General features: G+C 43.8%; 1 pseudogene; it reads left to right on the top strand.

Moving 5' to 3' along the window:
* Window positions 1-19382: 19382 nt before the first annotated feature.
* On the top strand, window positions 19383-21905 carry LOC147891060 (putative clathrin assembly protein At4g32285 pseudogene; annotated as a pseudogene).
* Window positions 21906-25809: the final 3904 nt, after the last annotated feature.

Raw genomic sequence — 25809 nt, 5'->3', positions numbered from 1 at the left:
CTATGATTGTGCATATACAGGATGTAGAGACGCCTAAGGAGGCATGGGATACATTGGTGAAGCTGTATAGCACAAATACCAAAGCACGAAAGATGCAGCTAAAGCAAGAGTTGCACAATGTGCAAAGGAAAAATATGAATATAAATGAGTATTCCTTGAAGGTGAAAGGCCTTGCAGATTCTCTTGCCTCCATTGGAGCACCTGTTGATGATGAGGACTTAGTGTCCGTGACCTTGAATGGTCTTGGGAAAGATTATGCACAGTTTCGGACATCCATTGGAGTCCGTGAAACATTTCCTGATTTTCAGGAACTTATTGCTCTCTTGCTGAGTGAAGAGCAAAGGAATGGTGGTTCAGCCACCTCAACTTCTCAAGAGACTGCTTTCTACTCGAATACAGGTAGAGGCAGGGGTAGAGGAAGAGGCCGTTTTGGTGGCCGTGCAGGAAATCAGAATCAGCAGCAACAACAGGAAAACCAGTCCTATGGAGGAGGACGTGGTAGTTCTAGAGGCAGGGGGAGCCTAAGAGGCCGTGGTTCATGGCAAAGGAACCAGCAAGTAAATAGCAGCACAGAATGCTATTATTGTGGAAAGCCTGGACACAAGGAGAATACATGCTATAAAAAGCAGAATGACATCAAAAGTGGGAAGTTGCAGCAAAGCAACTATGCATCATCAAGTGGGCATGGTGACGACAGAAATGAGCACCTTTTTGTGATGCAACATATGGTTAACTCCATGTCAGGAGATGCTGCAGCTTGCAATGATGTTTGGTATGTTGATTCAGGTGCCTCTAACCACATGACCAGTCATGGTGAGTGGTTTCATGATGTTAGAAATTTGGATAAGCCAGGTTATGTTGAAACAGGTGATGATACTGCGCACCCAATTACGCAGGTTGGTAAAGTGCCATTGGCTATGCAGGATGGCAAAACGAAGTACTTGGCAAATGTACTTCATGTTCCAAAAATCACTAAGAACCTGGTTTCAGTTGGCCAGATGGTTGAGCAAGGTCTGCAGGTTAGATTTAATCCTGATGGATGCTTTGTTGAAGACTTGAAAAATAAGTGCCGCTTGGTTGCAAAAGGCAATAAAAATGGCAGAATGTTCACCTTGGATGTTGATATGCCTGAGGTGAAAGCCGCTATGTTTGCGCATGGGAGAGGTGTCATTGCAGATATTGAGATATGGCACAAGCGCATTGGGCACGTGAATATACAAAGGCTGAAATCTATGCAAACGAAAAACATTGTTGCAGGTTTGCCTAAATTCAGAGTTGAGGGAATGCAAAAGGTATGTGAAGCATGCCAAATGGGTAAGCAGGCCAGACATGCATTTCCCAAAAATGCTAAGGTGAGCAGAAGACCTTTGGAAGTGATCCATTCAGATGTTTGGACAACCAAAGCTGCTTCTATTGGTGGATGCCATTATTATGTGACGTTTATTGATGACTACACTAGGAAGGTGTGGATTTATTTTATGAAGCACAAAAGTGAAGTGTTCAGCCATTTCAAGGTTTTTAAGGCCATGGTTGAAAAAGAGAAAGGTGTGCATATTAAAGTGCTAAGATCTGATGGAGGGGGAGAGTACTTTTCAGAAGAATTTAGTGAATATCTGAAAGAACAGGGAATTCAAAGGAAGTACTCATGCAGGTCTACCCCTCAGCAGAATGGGGTTGCAGAAAGGAAGAACAGGCATATTGCAGAAGTAGGACGGGCGATCCTAAATGAGAAAAACATGCCTGATTATTTTTGGGCTGAAGCAGTAGCAACTGCTGTTTATATTATGAACAGAACCCCCACTGCAGCTGTCCATGGCATGACGCCTGAAGAAATGTATACAGGCCAAAAACCAGATATTTCTCACTTGAAGGTATTTGGTTGCATAGCTTATGTTCATGTTCCTGATGAGAAGAGAACAAAGCTGGATCCAAAGGCAGAAAAATGCATCTTTATTGGATATGCTCTGCACCAGAAAGGGTATCGCTGTTATAACCCTTCCACCCGCAAAATGCAAGTGAGCAGAGATGTTGTTTTTGATGAAATGAGCAGCTGGTATGCACCAACTGTTATGGTAGGAGATGCAGATGCAGGAAATGGGAATGCTGCAATAAATCCAGAGCAGCAATCTCAAGCCTTGAGTGGACCCAGAGAGTCCTCTACTAGTGGATCTAATGCATGGACAGGGAGATTGAGATCTAGTGAATCATCACATGGCAGTCCTGATAGTGTTGTGCAGGTATCACATAAGGGAAAAGAAAAAGTGGACCATGCTCCAGTGTTTGATGTGTCTGCTGGTAGCTCTCATGTTGATGGAGAGTCAAGTGGCTCTGAAATGAGCCTTGATGAGGAACTTGGGATTCCTTCTATTGTTACACCTGGTGCAAGGAAAAGCAGGCATGATTTAAAGACTCCTGCAACTGATCCAGTTGTACGGAGGTCCACTCGTATTAAGTATCCAGTTGACAGGCTGAGATATGATGGGTATACAGCACATCACTATGCTTATATGGTCAAGGTTCTAGAGGAGCCAGAGCCCACATGTTTTGAGGATGCAGCAGGGCATAAAAATTGGGAAGCAGCTATGGATGAAGAGATGGCTGCCTTGGATGCAAACCACACTTGGGATTTGATGCCTTTGCCTCATGATAAGAAGGCTATTGGCTGCAAGTGGGTTTACAAAGTAAAGCACAATGCTGATGGGTCTGTTAGCAGGTACAAGGCAAGATTGGTTGCCAAAGGTTTTGCGCAGACATATGGAATTGACTATGAGGAAACTTTCAGCCCAGTTGCAAGGATGGCAACCGTGAGAGCAGTAATTGCTATGGCTGCTGCAAAGGGATGGTCTTTGCATCAGATGGATGTGAAAAATGCCTTCTTGCATGGTGATTTGCAGGAAGAGGTTTATATGATGCAGCCAGAAGGTTATGAGGATAACTCACACCCCGATGTTGTATGCAGGTTGCGCAAAGCCTTGTATGGCTTAAAACAGGCGCCGAGGGCATGGTCAGACAAGATAGGGCAATATCTTGTCACTATTGGATTTCAGATTTCCAATTCAGATTTTTCACTTTATGTGAAAAGGACAAACAGAGGGATTGTGCTTATAGTCATCTATGTTGATGACTTGATTATTACAGGTGATAGTGATGCAGACATTAATGAGGTGAAGCTGCTGTTGAAGCAGAAATTTGAGATGAAGGATTTGGGAGAGTTGCGTTACTTCTTGGGCATTGAGGTTATTAGATCCCCGAGTGGGATATGGCTGTTGCAAAGGCAATACGGTTTGGACATGCTGTCCAAATATGGGATGACAGGCTGTAAGCCTATCTCTGTTCCATTGGAGCAGAATGTGAAGCTCAATGCAGAGTCAGGTGAGCTTCTTGAAGATATTACTATGTACAGGCGCATAGTAGGTAGCTTGATTTACATGACTATAACCAGACCAGATTTGAGCTATGCTTTTGAGCTATGCTGTGGGGCTGGTGAGTCAGTTTATGCAGGCACCGAGGAAGCCACATTTGGATGCGGCTAGGCGCATACTGCGGTATGTGAAGTCCACATTGCATTATGGACTGTTTTATGAAGCTGGGTGTGCATTACAGGTACATGGATACACAGATGCTGACTGGGCTGGTAGTGTCTCAGACAGGAGATCTACTAGTGGTTTTATGTTTTCCCTTGGGAGTGGTGCCATCAGTTGGAGCAGCAAGAAGCAGCCAACAGTTGCCTTGTCGAGCACAGAGGCTGAGTACAGGGGTGCAGCAATGGCTGCATGTGAGGTAGCTTGGTTACGGAAGCTACTTGGAGATATGGGACAGTCAGTTCATGCAGCAGTTGTCATTCATTGTGACAACATTAGCAGCATCATGCTTGCTAATAACCCAGTTTATCATGCTAGAACGAAGCACATTGAGGTGCATTATCACTTTGTGAGAGAGAAGGTTCTAGCTGGTGAGATTGATCTTGTCTATGTCAGCACTGAGGAGCAAGTGGCTGATATTTTTACGAAGGCATTGGGTACCGAGAAGCTTCGCAGATTTAGGAGCTTGCTTGGTGTACGTGAGATGGATTTGAGCTTGAGGGGGAGTGTTGAGATATCAAGCTCTACCCCCGATATATCTCCTGGATGACTATCATTTATGTCACCGCCTATGTTAGTTGTACTCGTGGTGTAGTTAGACTACCACGTATGTTTTTGGTTTGGGTTCACATATGAACCACGTATTCTAGGTTTGACATATAGGGTATTTCCCTCTTCTATTGTATTGTTGTTGTATGCAAAAGTGAAGAAAGGCTTCACCCTCCAACTTTGTGGCCTCTCTCTTTTGTGTGTTGTGAAGAAAGCTGAACTTGAGTCTCCTATCTCTCTCCCTCATTCTTTACAGTAAGCTCACTAGCATAGTTTATGGCAAATCCAAAACAGTCTCACTGGAATGTAGCCAAAAGAATCTTGAGATACATTAAAGGTATAAGACAGTTTGGGATAGAATACAGAGGAAGTCATCTACGGTGCATGGATACTATGATAGTGACTATGCCGGAGATCATGAGACCAGGAGATCGACATAGGGATATGCATTTTTCCTTGGTCAAGGTGCTATATCATGGTTTCAAACAACCAACTGTTTCTTTGTCTTCGACTGAAGCAGAATATAGAGCACTGACTACAGGTGCATGTGAGGCTATATGGCTTAGAAGATGATTGTCAGAAACAGATTACTTTGATGAGTCAAAGTCAACAACAATATATTGTGATAATCAATCGGCTCAAGCATTGGCCAAGAATCTAGTATATCACTCCAGGACAAAGCACATTGATGTCAGAGAGCACTTCATCAAAGAAAGAGTGTTACTTGGTGACATCACACTGCAGCATTGTGATAGCAAAGAGAATGTTGCAGACATCTTTACCAAACCACTCGGTAAAGAGCTATTCGAGAAACACCAACTAGCTCTTGGTTTGACGCAGAGGAAGCACATTCCCATTAAAGGGGTGTGATGGAATGTAATGCTCAATCCTTCTTCGATTCCCCAGAATCATCATCTTGAGGGAAGGCCTACTTCATGATGTTGATCTTGAGGTAAGGTGTTGAGAGTTCACGCTCAACATCATGTGATCATGTGTGCATAGCACCATCAGGTGATCATATGTGCATAGCACTAACCTTATAGACTGCTATAAAGGAAAGGGTTAGATCCCCTAACCCTAACCCTAAATGGGTTTGTATATATTCTATTTTTTCAACTAAATCTAGTGTACAGTTAGTCATTTGTGGTGTGCTCTCTAGCTATGCCCTCTCTCCTCATCTCCACTCTTCTCCTCTCCCCTCTTCATATTTTTTCAACTTTTCCACTGGTAAGTTGTTTCCAAGTAAGGGTTCATTTGCTGCGCATACTCCTTCCAGTTCCTTAGGGGACCATTCAAGAGGCAGTGGTTCTGATTTTGAGGGAGCTGGCTTTGCAAGGTACAATTCGACGATCCTTGTTTTGACTCATTCGAATTCATTAGGTTCAACTTTTGGGAGCTCGACTGCCATTAGGGCATGCAGAATGGCTAAGTCATTATCAAAGATTTGATCTTCAATTTCAGCATTCTCATCCTCTATTTCAAGGTCCCAAGGAATATCTGAGTCATCAATGGTATGGGTACCTTCTTCAGGTTCATTATTCCACTTGAGGTCAACCATAAAGAATGGCACCTCTAAATCATTTGGCTCTTCATGTGTGAGTGCAGGATCTACCTGTAGCACCTTAGCATCAATCTAAAGAAGATGGGGTCTAATGAATGGCAGTTGTTGATGGTTGCCAATGTTTGTATCCAATCATTGACATTGCTTTGTGAGTCACCCACTATGGCATGCTGTTGTAGGGGAGCTGATTTGCTTGAAATTGTCATGGAAGATGTGTCATCCAATGCTCTAGGCACAATTGGTTTTATAGCTCTTGTTCCCACATTCACCTTGACTGTAGTGTCGCGATTCTGGATTGTCAGTCTATCAGTTCCCCAGTCATGGAGGACTGATGCTTCCCGTAACCAAGGACGTCCCAGTAAGATTTGATAAATTTTTTTGGGGAGATCCAAGATTGTGAATTGAAGCAAAAAGCGGACTCCTATGACCTTTGTGGACACGCCATTTACTATTCCCAAGGGTTTAGCCTGTGAATCATCGGCAAGGCATATTCCCAAGGGTTTAGCTCATGAATCATCAGCAAGGCGTATGTTGAAATTAGCCTTTTGCATTGGTGGGAGACCCCATTCTTCATAGAGCTCCTTTGATAGGACATATACCCCTGCTCCACCATCTACTATGGCTTGGACTTCATTATATGCCTTGTGGATCAAAGGCACAGTAATGTTGTGTATGTCATCTCTCTCACCCATCCGCATAGGGATATCTTCAATGTTTTTCATAGGGGGAGGGGGATTTGCAAGTTCAATCCATCCTTTGAAACCCTCCCAGAGATTGGGACAATTCCGTAGGAGGAGTCCGATGGGATTTAACATAGGGCAACTCAGGATGCTAGAGAGTGCAGCTCCTTCAAGTTGATGTGGCAGTACATTATGTTGTGGAGTCTGTTGTTGGAACAAAGGCTCAAGTACAGTATCAATACTTTATGGGGCCAAGTCATGGAGTGGGTCTTGAGCTTGTTTCTCAGCCTCAAATTGAGCTTGTTCCTGTTGTACCCATTGTTGAAGTGCCTGAAAGCGAGCCTTCTCCACCTCTGCATTTGGGTATGGAGCTTCTTTTATTTGAGGCTCGGGAGTTGATGTGGATGAGCTTGGCTGCTTACTGCTTGGTAGAGGTGGAGGCACTTGTTCTTTCTTTTTGAGAAGTCGCTTTGGTTGGATTGGAGTGTTAGGGTCCTTGGTGGCCTCTTTCTGTTGGCGGGTAATTACATTCACAGGTTGTGATATTACTCTTGCCGGACCCAGACTTTGATGGTCCACCCTAATGATGCCAATTGGGACATTAGGCTTAAACTCTATTTGTTGTGGGACTTTATTTTTCATGGGACAATCCATACAGGCATGACCTATGCCACAATCTCTGCAGAGTGGTTGGAAAGTAGCTGGGCTACCATGATGAGGGCACTCTACGATTCGGTGATTTTTGCCACAATCGTAGCACTTGATTGGTGCTTGATATGCGTTGGGATGTACTTGATTTGCATAAATTGGTATTAGACCCTCTGCACCTTCGACATAGTACACTGGGTACTCTATTTCATACTCAAATGACGAGTCTACTTCCTCAGCTTGTAATTGATGTATTGGAACTGCCTGAGGAGCTGGATTTGGTGCTCTTGGATATGGTCGTGGATTCGGATTCCTCAGTATTTGTGGGACTTGTGTCCAAGGATTGAGCCTCGGAGCTGGGGGTGCTTGTGCAAGTGTCGGTTGCCTATGCGGTTGCCTATACACTGCCATGGGTGCGGCTTGGTATTATTGAGGTCGAGGCGAGTTGTTGCGCATGTTGAAGATGCAGCAACTGTTTTCATCATGGTCGCCGATGACCCAGATATGGCACCACAACCTTGGTGGTGGATTTTCTTGTGCAGCGGCTCTTAGGATCAGGCACTCATTTGCTATATGATTGACCATGCAGTGTGGACACCATACATTTTCTCGCTGTGGATATGTCTAAGTTGGCGACTGAGACAAGTGAAGTTTTTGTTCCATGACCTGCATCAGGTCTTCTTTCAGCTTCATGGTCATGGCCTCTAGGTGATCTTCATTTGATGTTTCGGCAATGGACTTTGATTTTCCCTTTTTCGAGCGCTTATCTCGCGCACTAGATTTGTTGTCATCATTGCTAGTATCTGAGTGAGTCATGCCATCCTCAATGTCAATGGCTGCCACATGAGCAGCACTGAACGGTTCATAGCTGCTTATCTTTTTCATATCCTTTCGGATTTTCTTTCTTAGTCTTACAATGAACCATGCCGTGAGGTACTTTGCATCTGGGCATGGGTCACATTTGGCGATTAATCTTTTCATCTTACCTAGGTACGTGCATACATCTTCTTGTCGGCCTTGTTCGGCGGATCTTGCTTAGTTGGAGAGCGGGATCATCTTGTAGCCTCTCCATTTGAAAGCGTCTTTTAAATTCAGTTTGAAGTAGGTCCCATGTGGCACACTCTTCCACTAGAAAGTCTAGCTACCATTCAGACGCTTCATCAGTTAAGGCCATGGGAAACCAAGCCACCTTGGTTTCATGGGATTGATCTCCACCTGCTCGGCATGCAGCATCAAAATGCTGGAGGAATCGAGCTAGATCTCCCCTACCATTATATTTGAGAAGTTCCAATTTTCCCAAGGGGCATCTACCTTGATTGTTATTGTTTCTTCGATTAAAGAAATTGTCAGCCTCTGCATCGAGGTCGATATCCCCATCATTGTCGTGATAGCGTCCAACCATGTTGTGGCATGGAGAAGTTAAAGGGAGTGATTGAATCTCAGGGGGGGATTCGGGGTAGAGGATTGTCAGGGGCGGTGGTTGCAGCAGAGTTGTATGCGGATTTGGCAAGCGTTGGAGTTGGAGGCATTGGCCGTAACGTAGCTACATGCAGATTGGGGGAGATTTGCAAAGGGTGTCTCTGTCGCAAGTGGGATGTGCACAGTTTCCGAGCAAAAACCTACGAGTAGAAAAGTCCGAGCAATAATTTTTGACACCAACCATGCTTTTATATTTCTCAAAGGAATATACAATTCTTTCTTAATTTCTCATTTATGGAACCATATACTTACTTATTTTTCATTGTAACCCTCATTTTAGAGAACATCATCTATATATGACCAAATAGTGAACACTTTAGAAACTCCTATAAATACCTCCCTACCATACTCTCTTTTGAGGATTATGGTAATTCAATCGATTTAAAAGAGTTTCCTAATCTTTAGCAATCCCATATTTGAAGCTCTCATATAACAATGTATACCATATTCCTTGGATGAGTAGGAAAAAGATATTGGAAACCTCATACTTGAAACCATTATAATTGATCATAAATTAATCTCTAATACATTATCAAATGTGGGAAGGCAAGGGAGGGATTTTCAAAATATTCAAAATTCTCCAAACCTAAGTACTTTTAAGGAAATGTGGTCTCTATTGAACTCCTTCTTACCATAATATGAATTAGGGAGAAGTTGTAACTCTCATATACATCTTGAAATTTTTAATTTTTCTCTTTTATAACTATAAAAAGTGTAATTTTAAGCCTACCATTGCATAGATCATGAGATTTTGAACATTTTTCCCTTTTACAGCTCCTCAATCTGAGCTAAGGAGCAAAAGTTATGACCCCTTCTGTGTAGGCTCTCCAAGGGTATTCCACCGGCGGAATAGGGTTGGGGCAAGCTCGTCAAACCATATTCCTCTGGAAAAATACACTTAGAGGGTCTATTAAAAATCTAGGTTAAGGACCATATCGAGTACGAAAGATGAATCCCATTGGAGCTATGCTGCTACAAAACATTGGATGGAGTCCAATTCAACACAACAATAAACGAGAGCCGACTGAAGCGCTACTACATCAACATGCAAGCCATCCCCGACAAAAATGAAGATTTGGGAAACCAAGTCTTCCTTAGTTAGGATTAGATTGTATCACGAGCACTCACTTGCATATGTATGTCTTTGCACGTATAGGTAGCATCAATCGATTTTACCTAGGGCTCAAAAGTGATGAATGAGTTCTAGCTACCCTATGAAAATCCCAGCAAAAAAAGCATATAGTTAGTCCCTACCTAGCTACTAGGTCACGTGCACTCACACGCTTTCGCTTAGACACATGGATGATTGCATGAATAATTGTACCACACACTTTCATTCCACACTCTCAAAGCATGTATACAAATAAGATCTCTCTCTCACACACACACAGAGAAAGGTCATACCAGCATGCCAATCAATCTAATGATCAATGGTACACTACATGCACATGGATGCAGGTTCAAAAAAGATGCTGCCACTAAAGAGGATGCGTAGAAAGAGCCCATCGCCTCAACCACGAGACCCTCTCCAGAGTTTGCAGCCATCTACATCTTCTCAACCATGGCGACCATAGGCATTCGTGGTCTAAAGGGATAGCTCCAAAGAGGATTCAGTGCATGACCAAGCAGAACAAATGCCATCCCAGTCACCACCGACCTACACAGCCATTGACGGGGCCCAGTCACTGGAACTTGTCTGGCCACCCACATTGACTTATGCTCTTTCCCAGGAAGCAGCATCTTACTTAGAGTAAAGAGGTCTAGGCAGTTTGCATGAGAGCCTCAAATCCTTGGAGGACAATCCTACCATGACCACATACATCAAGGACTTTGTCCATTCTTACTACTCCAGCAATGCAACGGTTGGCAAGTACGTGAGGGGAAAACTAGACACTTAGAGTAATGTTAGGGAATAGTCACATGGGGGGATGTGAAGGGGTGTGAATGGACCCTTGAGGTTCCAACTTCCCATAACTTCCCTCAGTCTTCTATCTTGATAGATTCAATCATGTATTTTAGATAGGAAGAGAATGAACATTTCTGAATATGCATTTTTTGATATTCCTATTCCTCTCTTCCTCAAATCTGAATTCATAATAGGTAGAAATGTGGATTTAATATCTATCTGTTACAAAATCTCATAAGCTAATTGCAACCTAAGTGGCCTAAGCTATAAGGCCTAAGTGGAAAACCCTCTTCACGTCCCTCCCATGTGCATGGCTATGGGGATGGGAGTGTGACCCCCACACCCGATGCACCTCCCATGGTGACACATGGTACTCTGCCACTTCCTTCCCCCGAATGGCCAAGGCACGCATCAAGCTATGTCAATAGTTGTAAGAGATTCTGGGTGGGTTTTAGGAAGCCGGTTCAGAGAACCACCAAGTCGAGAGAGAGTCCTCAGGTTATTAACTTCTGGAGCCCAAGTTAGAACTTTTTCCCAGTCACTCTGTTGGTAAAGTCAATTGTTTGAGTCTGAGAGGGAGCCCTACTCTCAAAAAGAGTTTTGAACCTTGAGTAAAGGTGAGAAATTATGAGCACACACACTTGTTGCTTTGAGCACAATTGCTGTTGTGGTTGTCTATAACATGCCGAGGCCCCTTTTTCTTAATACAAACCACGCTGGAGCAGTTATCCTTGATTCAAAGAGATAATGCCTTGGCAATGATCAAAGTGGCTGATTGGCGCCCCATCACAATGCTCAACACTCATATATGAATTATCAAGCTAGTATGATTGGCTAATAGCACATTTTCATTAGGTAGATTTGGATTTAGGTCCTTCACCATAGTGATGTTGCACCCTTGGATTGATAACCAGATTCCATTGTCCCCTATTGATCCAAGGCTAAGTGTTGTCCTTGTGTGCACATTACACCTAGACATATACTCCTAAAGCAATGCACTTTTGCAAAAAAGACTCTAAAGCATCTTGGATGTAGGTGTGATCCTTTGTGCTCATGGCAATTCGGAAAGATGACCTTTCAAAACAAGCAAGATTTAAAGAACTTGTTGTCTCTTATGTGTGTTAAAGCACCTTGGGAAAAAATGTCGAGCAACTTAAGGGACACCAGCATCATTTACAGGACGTGTCTACTCTTATTGTAGAGTTATGTGTTTCTAGATGCATAGTTGTGTTGCTCATTTGGCTATGCTAAGTCTAAGACTAGCTAGATATAATCCTTTTGGAAGTTTTGGTTTGAAGAAGATCCTCTAAGAAGCTCATGCTCTATTCTCATGGACTATGTACAAGGCTTGCAAAGCGTTCTATTGCCACGTATGAAAGATCTCATGTGTCAAAGCAAAATAATGGGGCCATGTAGATGAATGCCCTTGAAATGAAACATCTACTTAGCTTTACTTCGTTTCAAAACCCTATTGTTTTATCTCAACAGGGCCATGTAGGCAAAAACGCCTTTGACATGAAACATCTACTTAGCCTTACCTCTTTTTAATTCCCTATTGTTGGATCTCAACTCACCTTCCTTTCTGCCCTTCTCTAGGATTAGTATGGATCTAGTTATAAGCTAGTATTGACCTGATACTTCCTCCATAGCAAGCTCAGAATTATTGGCCCAACAACATGAATGCTTTGCAATAACAGGCTTGACGTAGCAATCCTTGTTCCACAAATACAAATGTAACATTGTGCGACCATAGGTTGCATAATAGTGTCAATGTTGTTGATGTCAACCCATTGAACCCACTAGGTATGAGCTGGCATTGACTTACATCATTCCTTACCCCACCTTGTGTGAGCACCCTCCTCCCCCCTTGCGGCCCCCCCTTCTCCCCAAAGCCCCCTCCCCCTAAAAAAAGAAAAGAACATCAAACATGCAAGCTCCCCCCACTCCACAAAGAAAAGATCCTCAATCACCCCCATCCACAATTTCAAAATAGAACATTCACAACTACCCCCATCCACAAACTCTCATTGTCGCACTCACTTATGCGCCCTTTCCATGTTCTTCCTTATGATCATTACTTTTCAAATCATGGCATGCATTAGTTTGTCATCACATTCTCCCATGCAATGATCAAACTACCTCATTCATTTTCCATTTTGTTAAATAATGTGCTCTTGTTCTCTCTATTAATTATGTAAGACCATATATCCTATAAGATGGCTACAAATTTTGCTGAAAAGAAAAGAACCTTAAGAGGGTAGCAATGATCAAGGAACATTGTGACACTCCTACAAAATAAACAAGTTTTTAGAATATACTCAAGAAAATCTATTCTTAAATGTTATTTACAACTTGTCCTTGAAATGGGTGTCTTTCATTCATTATTACCCACTATAGGATAATGAATGAATTACTAGAGATTAGAAGTGGAGAGAGCATGTGGGAGTAAATCACAATGGTTTCTACCTTTCTTGTTTCTTGGTAAGGAGTCTTTTTGATTCATTATACCCACAATATCTTGGCTTTTTAGAGGAAAATTAGAAAGTATGGTATGTAGAGAAGATAAATCAAATGAGCATAAGGGAGAAACGATGTAATGGATGGACTCTAATAATGCATATATAATAGGGAGACACAAGGTACACCAAGGTCAATTGATGTTCTTTCAGTGGGAAAATATAATTAGTTTGTTTAAGGTGGGTCTTCTTCATGTTTCATTGGCACCCTACTAGTATCTAATTGAAAGGATAGTAAATAAGGTTATTCTATCCATTGGAATATACTTTTTTCAACAAAAGAGAGAGTAAATGAATAAAAGAGATATACACTTTTCAACAAAAAACATAGGAAATGCACATAAGAAAGGAAAATGAAATAAGCGCCTTAAATTCTCCCAAAAGTAATAGCCGTAGCATTGCACTTTGAACTAAATGACCTACTTAGGATATTTTTGTATCATGTTTGTCAAAAAAGATTTTGGTACTGCCACCTTATCTTGTTAGTTAGTACTAGTTAATTGGATTTAAAAAGTTCATGTGCACCTTATATATAAACCTTATATATAAAATAGAAGTGTCTTTATAAATAGCACTTCCTCAATTGTTATACAAACAATGCATTGTAGTTCATAAAGCTTTTGGTGTTGTAAAATGGGCCTATTCATTCATTAGTACACACTATACTTTGATTTTTAGGCCAAAATGGGCAAGCACAATGCATAGAGAGGATAAATTGTCTTCATTATTGTTTGATTTACCCTTAAAATGAGATCTAATTCAAGTATATAGGTCCCCCCAATTGAAAATAATTCAAAAATATATTAATACATGGAAAATGAAGAGGGGATCAGTGGAAGGCAAGGGGAGAGTGATTAATGAGGACGTCACTCTATTTGTGAGGGAGCACCACCTCCCCTCTTATTTATGATGGGAGGACCCCTTCCCCTTTTCTTTATGAGGGTAATAAAAGGGGCTGGTCAGGCCAACTGACAAGACGCACTCCTCTATCTAGACATCAATTTTCAGACAAGTCTTCAAACACCTCTAGTCATCCTCAGACACTCGAAGATGCCCTTTATAGGAATATGCTAATCTAAGTAATTGTCATGGCTTATTGCTTGTTAACATAAACTATTGCTCTCAAGGTCTATGCACTCAGTTCTAAGGACTACTAAACTCAAGCCACCTAATTCCCCACTATTACTTTAAGCACGTCTATCCTAGCAAGATCACCAGATGTTAATGGGCTTTTCCTCTCATCTCTTGTTGACCAATTGACTCCGTGCTTGGATGCAACAACGCTAGTGCTTGGGAGAAGATGCTCTCTCTTGCACTTGCGGGGTTGCCTAGTGCTCGTACCTTACTCGAATGCATAGGCAATCCTCTGCATCAATGGAGGAATTGGGGATCAGTCAAGCAAGGGTGCCCAGTAGCCCCCCTGCTATTCGTGCTTGGCACCATCCCACTAATCTAGCGGCTATTGGTAGAACGGGACATAGGGAGGATTGAAGGGGTGCCTTCCTTCCGGCGGCAATCAGCTTAATGTGCAAATGTTCGCGGATGATATGGTGGCCTTCACTCAGGAGGAGGAAGCCTTGATGGCATCTCTAATGCATATTATCTCTAAGTTCTGTGCAATTTCCGGCTCAGAGTTTGCAGCCTAAACAAGTCGTTCGTCATCAAAAACAAACCCCCCCTAGATTAAGGATCTAAATATCCAAGAGGTTCGACATGGAGTAATAATCAAATATCTTGGGGCCCCATTGGGGATGAGTGTCACCCTTAGACAGAGGTTTGATTGGTTCAAAGAGAAAATCAAGGGAAAGCTCAGGAAGTGGAACGACATTGCGTTGGGCTAGAACGCGAGGCTTCTAGTGGTCCAGAATATCCTGGCGGCATCTACCACCTACATTGCCTCCATCTAGAATTTTAAAAGGACCCATTGGGCAAAGATTGAGAAGCTTTTCAGATCATTTGTCTGGGTAGAAGAGAAAGGTCAAAGGAAGATGCACACAATGCCATGGGAGGCTCTCAAAGCCCCAAAATCTCAGGGCGGCTTTGGGCTCCCATACATAAGGATGAAGAACGCAATGCTTATCTGTAAATGGCTTCCTAGCCTCTCCTGGTACTCAAAGATCTTCTCGACCTTCCCAGCTTGCATAATAAGGTCATATTTAATCACGGGGTTGATCTCCACTTGGAAGGAGGGGGTTAAGTGCTTTAATTGGAAAGGGTGAAGTGGCATGAGGGGAGATGGAAGTTTGGATGAAAGCATCTGGTGGTCGATCGCATTCCGCCCACTGGATGAAGTGTTTGCCCTCCATGATCTCCCAAAAGTAAGGCGCCTCCATAGAAAGGGCCTATAGTTGTGGGGGGACCTGTGGGATCCCCAGCGCGCGTAGATTGGATTCTGATGGAGACCCTCCATCAAAAGTACAGACTCACGGAAGGGGAAAGAGACCTACTCCAAGTTGTCCTCCATAGAATTCCGAAGCACTGGCCTTCAAACACACAGAGAACCAACGACAACAAAATCATGTTTTGGGCTACGAGAAAGATAAGCCTGGCTAAAATCTATGCCAGGATCATGTATAAAAGAATGACAGGGAGCTCTTTGGCACTGCTTGATCTCAACATAAAATGGAGGATGAGATGGTCCCAAGGCTGGTGGAAGAAAAGATTCCAGGGCATCTAGAGGCGGTGCAAAGCAGGCAAGGCAAGCTTCCTCCTATAGAAAACCCTCCACCAATGGCTCCCATTGTGGGCACGACTAGCTAAGTTTCTACCATTAAATCCGGTTTGCCCCCTCTACAACAAAGCTATGGAAAATGTTCGCCACCTAATGTCAACTTGTCAGCTCGCGCAAGAGGCACGGAGAAAAATGGAAAGAGCAATAAGAAAAGCAGGACTAATGGCACGATTCTACTTGGGCATGCACTGGTAGCAAGTTCTCCTCGAGGACACCCACGGGCTCCCCTCCATGCTGGCCGCCTACTGGCCCTACCTTTAAGCGACGGTCTCTATGTCAATTTGGGATACCCGTAACCAAATAGTGTTCCGTGAAAACCCATTAGTAGGATGGAGAGGATCTAGAATCTTCGCGTTAACCAAAGCAAACCTTAGAGACCTCAGCTGGCCTGCATGGAGTAAAGTATAGAGTTGCATGCAGCATACACTTAGGGGCACTACCTCTTCTGAGCCAACTTTTGTATTCGATCTATTAGGGCTGACCACCCCCTTTTTTGCTTAATATATTCGGCAGTTTTTTGCCCCCAAAAAAAATTTAATAAAATCATATATGAGTTGGGGCAGTAGAGCTTTGGATTATATGTGGGCCAATCCAATTAGTAAATTCACCATAAAATTTTCCCAAAAGTAAAATATGCTAGCATTTGTAGAAGACTAAGAAAGAGAGAACATATTAAGAGGACTCTGGCTAATATTAGTACTTGAAGCATATTCAATCAGCATAGAAAACATAGGCTATGGAATTACACTTGTACGATTCCTATAGTGTCATGGTTCCATTTTGGAAGAAAGTACAACCTTAAGAAAATAATGGATTTCCCTCACTTGTGTGGAGCAAAAAAAGTTCAACGTAAGTCATCCATTGATAAGTGGAATGCTATCGCTAATAATGTGGGGAGAATTTAGGGCACTTATTTAAAGTTCCTCTTATATGTTTATTTAAATCTCTTTTGTTGAGAAATAATGTATTTCAATGGAGAGGATATCCTTGTTTATTATCGTTTCAATTAGATAGTAGTGTGAAATAAAGGAAGAAGGCACACCTTAAACCTTGAAATCTTCCCTTCATATATGTATTCCCTTCAACTTTGTACATCATAGTTGTCCTTCCCATTTAACTTCTTCTCTCAATGTTTTATATTTGGCCAATTTGCTTTGAAATTTCAAGGGTATGTGGGTATTAATGAATGAAAGAAAGCATAATACTTTGTACTTTAGTCCCCCTCGATCTCTCCACCTTTGTCCTTTACTAATTAATTAATTCTTATTTGGGGCTAGGGATATACCTATGGGTTTTACATCTTTCGGAGCCCACGTCGTTCACAAGGGCTTTGGTTGTTAGCTTCTGATTCTATTTCCATGAGGAGGAGAGGGACAAATTAGCAAAATCTACAGGCAAAATTGGCATTAAAATAGCCTTTTTTCACTATAGTGTAAGTAAACGTCTATCTTATTGAAGGTATCTATATAGCAATGCTCCTTTACCATTGCTCCCCTTTAGATGGCAGACTTAGCTTTTTCTATTTTGCCTTGTATCTCATGTATTGTAAATGTGTCCACCTAATCAATAAATAGAAGACAATCAATAAATAGAACAAGAGCCCTTTATCTAACAAAATGGAAAAGAAGTTGGGCAGTTTGATCATTGCATGGTTCAATGGGATGAGAAATGAGTGAGGGTGACATGACTCTAAGGCTGATGATCAAGTGCATGTAATAATACGACCAAGGACTTGTAGATGGGAGATGAATTGTAAACCTGAAAGGTATGGCATGACTCTTGAAGGTGGGACGTCATTAAAGTAGTGGGAAAGGGAAGATCGCATTTTGAATAATTTGTAGTTGCAAGAGGTTTTTGAGGTTGAAGATTTGAAGCCTTCTTGAGAAAAGATAGTTTAGAGACCATCCCAAAGATTTACAGTTATAGTGCTTGAGATTATTCCATTTGTGAAACCTTTACTCGCTACAACTGACGGACGAGCTCTAATTTTTTAGCTAATGCTAACAAAAGTGTGTAAACCAATAGTGCAAATAAGCACTTCCTACGTTCAGCGTGCAAAATATGGAGCCTGCACCTACTCAAAATCATTTCAAAATGCAAAGGCAGTAGTGCGAGTGGGAATGCACTCTTATTGGCATCGAAACTTCAAACTTGGTGGAGGAAAATTTTGGTCATAAGATGTGAGGGAAGGAATGACACTCACTCAGTGCCCATGAGCGTCCCATCGGCAAGCCTAACATTGTGAAGCTATGTTGGATTTTTTTTTAAATAAAAAAATAAAATAAAATAAAAGAGCTAATTATATTAATAGTGGGGGGGGGGGGGGGAAGTCCCTAAAAAACCCCTACAAAAAATGGCCAATTGTGGGGGCAGAGCCCTAGGCCTACACTCCTAAAGTAGAGAAAACTCAATTCAAGACTGTTGACTCAAGCACCGGGCTAGATCACCCAAGCATTGGCTTTCCAGTGACTTAGTCTATCCTAGAATCTTGGCGAGGTCATACAAGGTGACTCAACTATGCCTAGGACCACCCCCTCCCCAAACCCTGGGGCAAGGTCTTTCCTAAACACAGCTTGGTTCCTGATTGACCAAATCGATTAGCAAACAGCTCCTTGAATAAGAGGCCAACAAGCTTGCAACGTGGAGGGTAGTCCTGTAGAATCCCCTAGCAGACCCAACTTCCAGTTATTGACTAGACAGAATTTCGTCATCAAGCCAACATCCCTCTCAGCTTTCTCGACTTTCTTCCAACACCCTCTGACGACCGAGCATTGCCACATTAGGTGCTGTAGCGATTCCACCGCGTGACCACACAAAGCACATAGGTGGAAGATTTTTGCTAGCTTGTGTCTGACTGGCAACCATTCATTTAAGAGCTTCCAAAGGATAAAACTGAACTTGCCCACACAACAAATTTGCCATACTTCCTTGAACTTGCCACGCCACCAACCATGAGCACCCATTTTTTATTCAGACTCTAGACCAGTAAATGGCTTTCCAGCAATCCTTTATAGACTGGTTTGGCTGAGATCTTCCTGAACGGGGTATTCCCCAGATGCCACTACATTAGCCGTATACTAGGAGAGTCTATTGAACTAGCTCGCCGCTCTTAAGAGTCCAAGAAGAGGCTATGTTGGATTGCATTGTGCATTCGTGTAGAATCGTGCGAAGGAACATTCCCTTGTTGGCTCATGTGACACAATGTACTGCATTCACATTGTTGGTAGGCTTTAGAATTTAAATTACTCCTTTCACATTGTTGGTAGGCGTTTATCTCCATGGCCTACGGCACTCTTCTGACGTTTACCACGTGGCAGCAGCACGCTTTGCGGAGAGGCAACGGACAGAGGCGTACGATGATGTGGCTTCGGCGTGGCACGGGGGCGGTGGACAGTGAAGCAGCGAGCGACAGAGGCGTACGGTGATGTGGCCCCCACGAGCTGCTCTGACACAGGAGACGTTTCTCACATGGCAGCATCACGGTTCTGCCAACGTGACAGAGGCGTCGGCTGAGGCAGTGCTGTCGTGTCGAAGTGGGCAGAGGCGTTAAATGACGTGGCGCAGGCGTGGCAAAGGGCCAGCAGGCGAGCGCCCGTGTACGTACGAATTACCTTTTTTTTTGGGGGCTGAAAATGAAATGTTTTTGACTGACCGAGCAAAAAGGCCATAAGGACAATTTGTGGGATTTTTTTTTGCATTTTTTTCGAAAATGTCCAACTGGTTTATCTTCTTCTTCTTCTTCATCAAAGCTTTGAAATTGCCACAGCCAAGACCTTAGAGCTTCCATCGCCATAGCCAAAAGCTTCGAAGCTTCCCATCGCCATAGCCAAGCTCCAACCCTTCCCACAAGCTCCAACGCTTCCCCTGCTCCTTATCCTCTATGGCTCCCATGCAGCGCAAGCTGCGTAAAGCCCTGGGCTCCCTCAAGGACCAGACCAGCATCTCCCTCGCCAAAGTCGCCAGCTCTGGTGCCCCCGACCTCGACGTCGCCCTCGTCAAAGCCACCAGCCACGACGAAGTCCCCATTGAGGAGAAGCATGTCCAGGAGATCCTGCACCTTACCTCCTACTCTCGAGCCTACGTCAACGCCTGCGTCTCGGGCCTGGCCAGACGCCTGAGCAAGACGCATGACTGGATCGTGGCCATCAAGGCGCTCATGCTCGCGCACCGCCTGCTGCGAGACGGGGATCCAGCGTTCGAGCAGGAGATGATGTTTTCCGGTAGGCGGGGGATGCGACTGTTGAATGTGTCGGATTTCAGGGATGAGTCGCACTCCAATGCTTGGGATCATTCGGCCTTTGTGCGAACTTACGGGATGTACCTGGACGAGCGCTTGGATTGCTCGATCGGATCGCTTGCGAAGGTCAGACCGGAGAAGAGATCTGCGTACAACGAGTCTAGATACGATCACGGAGACAGCGGTTACTACCAGGATAGCTATGGATCTGGTCGCGACTATGAGGATCAGAGCCGGCGAGAAGACGAATCGCAGCAGGGACCCAAAAGCTTAGCGGTAAAGGACATGCCGGCGGACGAGCTCTTGGAGAAGTTCTCATCTCTTCAGCGTTTGGTGGAGCGAGTGCTGTCCTGCAGGCCGACTGGGGCTGCAAAGACGAATCGCCTGGTGCACATTGCTCTCTACCCTGTTGTGAGGGAGAGCTTCCAGCTCTACAATGACATCCGCGATGGCTTGGCCATTCTCCTTGACGCCTTCTTCGACATGGAGCAGCGAGATTGCGTCAAGGCGTTTGACATCTACAGCAGGGAAGCGAAGCAGGTAGAGGAACTCATCTCGTTTTACAGCTTTTGCAAGGCATTGGGGGTGTGCAGGGCGACAGAGTACCCAACGGTGGACAGGATCCCGGAGGAAATGTTGGAGACGATGGAAGAATTTCTCAGAAATCGCACCGATTCTGCTCGCCCCAGCCGGAGGCCAAAGAGCCCGGAGCCGAGGTCTCGCAGCCCGGGACGAGATCGGCAGGAAGCGGCCGAGGAAGCGAGCTACGAGATCAACGGCATGAAGGCTCTGCCGGCTCCTCCTGTGAAGCAAGAAGAAGCAGCAGTTCCCAAGCCAGCAGCAGGGGGGGGATTCAAACCAGCAGATTTGCCTGCAGGCCGCCAGCCGGATTTGCTCGATCTGAAGGAGCCGGCGATGTCGAGCGAGGAGCGTTCGGACAGGCTAGCGCTGGCGCTGTTCTTAGGCAACGAATCGAAATCAGCAACAGTGAACACGACATGGGAAACGTTCTCCTCGTCTGCGGGGGGGGAGCAATCGAATGCGAGCAGCGGGAGTGCAGCGATGGCGGTGCAGAGCTCAGGAAACGGAGCGACGGGATGGGAGCTAGCATTGGTGGAATCAGAGAGCGATTTGTCGAAGAAACCAAACGGGAAGGAGCTGGCGGGAGGCTTCGATCGATTGTTACTCGACAGTTTGTATGATCAAGGCGTAGATCGACAGAAATTTGCATCGGCAACGGCACCTTCCGGCAGTGCAAGCAGCGTAGCTCTCCCAGGTCGTCCCCAATCCTCCTTCCTCGCCCTCCCTGCTCCTCCCTCTGCCGGCCAACCCTTCATGCATGAAGGAGACCCCTTCCTAGCTTCCGTCACTGTTCCTCCTCCTGCCTACGTCCAGATGGCCGACCTCAAGCAGAAACAGCAGCTCCTCGTCCAAGAGCAGCAGCTCTGGCTCCAATACCAGCAGCAAGGCCACAATGGCCTCATGAAATTTCCCAATAACCCCTTCGCTGCTGCTGCCTCCTTCCAGCCCGCTGCTTACACCGTCCCCTACTATGGCGCCAATTCTTACTACCGCTAGTTTTCATCTGATGCCTTGCTGCTGCTGCTCCTTCTCACCCTGCTCATCCATTTCACTCCATATCATGGCTTCGATCATCGCAATTCCATGACATGCTGCTTTACTTTAATCGCTTACAGAATGGATAAAGCCTGCTATGCAGAGGCGCGTGCTCTTATAACTCGGTTGTTTGAGAGCACACGGTTGTCTACAGCTCGCCTACGAGAAGGTTGAGGCTTTTGTGAACTTCTCTCAAACCATTACGAGCATTTTGTCCCAAATCTATAAATTTCCTTTGGAATCCCTACGGAATTTGCCTCCAATCGCTTTATTGTTTTGAATCATGTCCTAATTTTTGAAGGTGTATAAGTTTTCATGCATCCGATTAATCTAATTTGTTTGTGTGTGTGAGACCCAAACAAACTTCTTTGTATCTGCATATGTGGATTCTAATAAAGATAGCCAGCTTGTTAATCTGCCAAGAATTTGCAACTCAACCACCTTTGAAAATATGTCTCCATTCGGTTGGAATTTCTCACATTCCTGTTTCGTTACTTTTTATTGCTTGTTGACTTTGTCGATGCCAAAAGCCCTTTTAGCCTAGCTGTGGATGGACGCATTCTCTTGGACCCTCGAGACCTATGTGAAATTATCAAATGTTGACTGATGGATTTCATTTGCATTAAGGTCTGTTTGTTTGCTTCCCCCCCTTTTTTATGGCACATTGCTATACTTATGGAGGGGGCTTGGCAATATGGATGGTGATTATATATCAACTGTAAAGCATTAGAACTGCCAGTTGACAGTAGTTGCAAGGAGATTTTCTCATTGGTTCGACTGAAACATCATTCACAAGTATGGAGAGTCATAAGTATGGAGAGTTATGTTGCTCTGCAGCTGTATCGGAAGCTGAGGTGTCTTGATAAAAGTCTTTTTAGATTTCTGATCTTTTATTGTAATGGAGGGAGTGGTAAGATAGACGGTGCATTTCTGTGGGCTTTGTAAATCAAATGAGTATGGGGTTTGATCGGGTGTGTTTCGAGGACTTGCCTTTTCCACATGTTATGCCTAACTATTGCCAGCTTTCATGGTGCCGAAATCCCATATTGGAATATAGTTTCAACATTCCAATGACCACTTATGGTAAGCATGTATTTCTTTTTGCACTTTCAGGAGCATCTCAAAACTGGCTTCCCACCTGTAAAGGCTCTTGAGTTTCCCTGACGAAATTATTCATGCCTGTCAGACGAATTAGAACCTGCTGGTACAGGAGTGCACCATTTTATCATCGGTTAACCGTACCAGGAGTGCATATGAATGGAATTCTTGCTGAAATTAGGAAAGATGTCACAACATTTCAGTAACACCTGTAAGAACTTACTATACTCTCTGACAGTCAGGTCGGACTGCTTGGTGGTCCTTGAGACAACTTGGCTAGCTGAATGCCCCTTGTTGGGGCCTGTTGCCTGTCTGCATGGCAGATCGGTTTCCATGCGGCCTGCCTACCCGACATGGAGTGCCAGCATAGGTAAATGCGTGTGTCTGCTTTCTGTTCCAGACCTGCATGGCTTGTTTGGCTATCCTGTGGCAGTCCTCCGATCCTCCATCACCAGCTACTGGCTGGGGCAGCCCTCCTAGGAGGAGCTAGGCCATGTCATCCACGGTAGAATGTGCGTGACACATTCAAGAGCAAGGTTGTGATCATGTACTCTATCCATTAGATGTGACTTTCCTCTATTTACTTACAAGGACATCCCTGAAAGCTATTCCTATCCCATCCAAAAACGAACTTATTGTTCCCTTATGAAAAGCAATTCTCAAAATAGGGATTTTGAATGCACATGCCCAACCTTGAAAATTGGTACATGGGTTTCCCCTTCCCGGGAGGCTTACCCAAATGCTGATTGCCTTTAGAATCTCAAAGCTACTTCTAATTATCAAGGGGGTCAGTCCTATGCCAGCTTAACTTCCTGTAATGTCCTTCGTCCTCTGGTCAATTACAAAGCAAGGGTGTTGGATGATCGCTCTTGCTAAACTTCATATAAAAAATCTAAATTTATACGATTGGATTCTAGTCTTACAAAGGTGTGTGTGTGTGTGTGTGTGTATGTATGTATGTATGTATGTGTACACACACACACAAAATATAATGTCATTCATCCTTTGGTTTAGCTCTCTTGAGTAAATGTAGTATTCATTCTCAAAGCTATGTTTGAGAAACAATCCCTCCAATCAAGCTTTTTATCCAAACTTTTGAATTGCAAAGTGTCGGCTTGAATTTTCTCAGCTCGGGCTGCTTCAAGTAGCAGTATCTATATACCAGTGCAAATGATTGATGAGGTAAATAGAATTCACTGGATTTGGATAATGTAGTTTGAAACATGCAAATTGTAAATGTGAGGTACATACTTCTCTGTGTCTGCATTTGTGGATTTAATTAAGAGAGCCGACAAGGTTCAATCTGACAGGGTTAGTTTTGCGAAACTTCATGGCCACAATGGCCTTAAAAAAATATGGTTCTATGCGGTTGGAACTCTCACATTCCCATTCAGCTATTTCCCATTCCTTTTTTACGTTGTTGATACCAAAGGCCTTTGAAGTCTTGGGATTTCTGAGATGTGACCCTGCCTCAAGACTAATGTGAAGTTATCAAATATTGTCTGGCGGATGTCATTTGCATTAGGTCTTTTGGTTGTTACATAACTTATGAGTTGGTGCTATTCTTTTGGAGGAGGCTTGACATTATGGATGGTATCAGCTGTGAAGTGTTCCAACTGCCAGCTGACAGTAATTGGAAGGAGGTTTCCTTGTTTGATCCACTACAACATCAATCAGAAGCATATAGAGCTCAGATGCTTTGCAGCTGTATTGGAAGTTGAGGCTTTTTTATGAGATTCTTTTTGGACTCTTGATCTTTCATTGTAATGGAGGGATTGGCCGGATGATAGTGTTTTTTAGTGGGCTTTCAAACAAAGAGTAGGGGGCTTGACGAAGCTTGTTTTGATGAGGATGTCTCCGAACTCTTGTTGGGGGCTCATTCACAAGGTTTGCTTAGAAGCTATTACTTAAAGACCTTTTAAAGTAAGTGCATAGAATCCTTCAGGGTCCTAAATCCTATGCTGGAAAAGTCTGTTCAACATTCCAATGTTCAGTTCTGCAAGCATAGCAGGTACGTTTTTTATTTCTTCATCCATGTTGCGGCCTGCTGGTATTGCGATAATTCTTTCTATCTTTAGTGGTGCATTGCCCTATCAGCTAGATTTAGATGCTCTCATCTGGGAGACTAGCTTGAATGAAGAGATGGTCTACTTTTTTATTAGCCTTCTCCTTTAGTGCTAGCCTTCGTCATGGCTGAGACTGCCCTTAACCTCCTGAGTGCTGACAGAAACTCAGTACGAAGACTGGGTAAATGGATGCTCAAGTATGTGTGGGTGTGTGGATTTGTATGTGTGAGAGCATATGTTTATACTATGGTCACTGTTGGGCGCTGATGACACCAGTGGGGTGTCATAGTAGCTATCCTTGCTAGAGTTTATGGTTTTCAACCTGACTATCATGAGATTGAAACTGCACTATGTTGTGTTTGATGAGTTTGGGCATGTTCCTGGATTCATCTAGATATATGCTTTTTATTTCTTCGTGGTTTCATTTTAAACTTGATGTTGATGTTGTGAGGTGGCATAGCTTGAGGTTTACTCAAGCCTGTCAGAACATTTTGAACATGCTGGGACATGTGCGGACCATATGCTCACTGGCTAACCTTAACAGGAGTTCACATGAACTGAATTCTTGCATATTATCATTTCAGAACTTTTTGATTTCTCGTCTGGAATGGACATAATCTGCTGTGAATGATGTCTGGCAAGCGATCGTACACATCCAGTCATCTCTCCTGCTGTCTGAGAGAGAGAGAGAGAGAGGGGGGGGGGGAGCTGATCAAGATTTTAATGCCTTGATGGGCAACCAAGCAGTGTATCAGTCAGTGAGACTGTTCTGATGTAGTCTTAGAATATCCTGTGCCATTTCCAACCTGCGGGTCTAGACATATCCAAGAGCAAGCTGGTGATCGTCTTGACATCACCCTACGTATTTTGCTAAAGCAGGTATAGAGGTTCTAGAGTGGTCAAAATGGTGGCCGGCTGTACTCAGCATGTTTTGTTTAGTATTTTGTACTTTGTTTCTCTCAAAATGGAATGGAGGGACTCCCGTAACCTTGTATTTTGGACTGAGACTCACGGTGTTTTGTGAAGATTTCGAGGGCGAGGCTACGTGAGTAGTCGACATTTGGAGGAATACTGCCTCCAATTGGTTTTTTCCTTGCCATTGTGAGGCAGTATCAGATTGTGTATGATCTGATTCCTTAA

This window comes from Dipteris shenzhenensis, chromosome 18, assembly GCF_047967505.1.
Source record: "Dipteris shenzhenensis isolate YYH24624 ecotype China chromosome 18, Dip_SZ_1.0, whole genome shotgun sequence".
NCBI classification, from domain to species: Eukaryota; Viridiplantae; Streptophyta; class Polypodiopsida; order Gleicheniales; family Dipteridaceae; genus Dipteris; species Dipteris shenzhenensis.
The sequence above is the reverse complement of the archived record's forward strand: the minus strand, read 5'-3'. Positions and strand labels throughout refer to the sequence as shown.